Genomic DNA, 384 nt, shown 5'->3' with positions numbered 1-384 from the left:
GTCAAACTTTGATGGCGAAGGCACTTAGCCTGAGTCCCAGTTCGAGCGTGGTCGAACTATCAAGCTTTGATGGCGAAGGCACTTAGCCTGAGTCCCAGTTCGAGCGAGGTCCAACTGTCAAACTTTGATGGCGAAGGTACTTAGCCTGAGTCCCGGTTCGAGCGTGGTCGAACTGTCAAGCTTTGATAGCGAAGGCACTTAGCCTGAGTCCCAGTTCGAGCGAGGTCGAACTGTCAAGCTTTGATGGCGAAGGCACTTAGCCTGAGTCCCAGTTCGAGCGAGGTCGAACTGTCAAGCTTTGATGGCGAAGGCACTTAGCCTGAGTCCCAGTTCGAGCGAGGTCAAACTGTCAAACTTTGATGGCGAAGGCACTTAGCCTGAGTC

The sequence above is a fragment of the Nicotiana attenuata genome, unplaced genomic scaffold, assembly GCF_001879085.1.
Source record: "Nicotiana attenuata strain UT unplaced genomic scaffold, NIATTr2, whole genome shotgun sequence".
In the NCBI taxonomy this organism is placed as follows: domain Eukaryota; kingdom Viridiplantae; phylum Streptophyta; class Magnoliopsida; order Solanales; family Solanaceae; genus Nicotiana; species Nicotiana attenuata.
The sequence above is the reverse complement of the archived record's forward strand: the minus strand, read 5'-3'. Positions refer to the sequence as shown.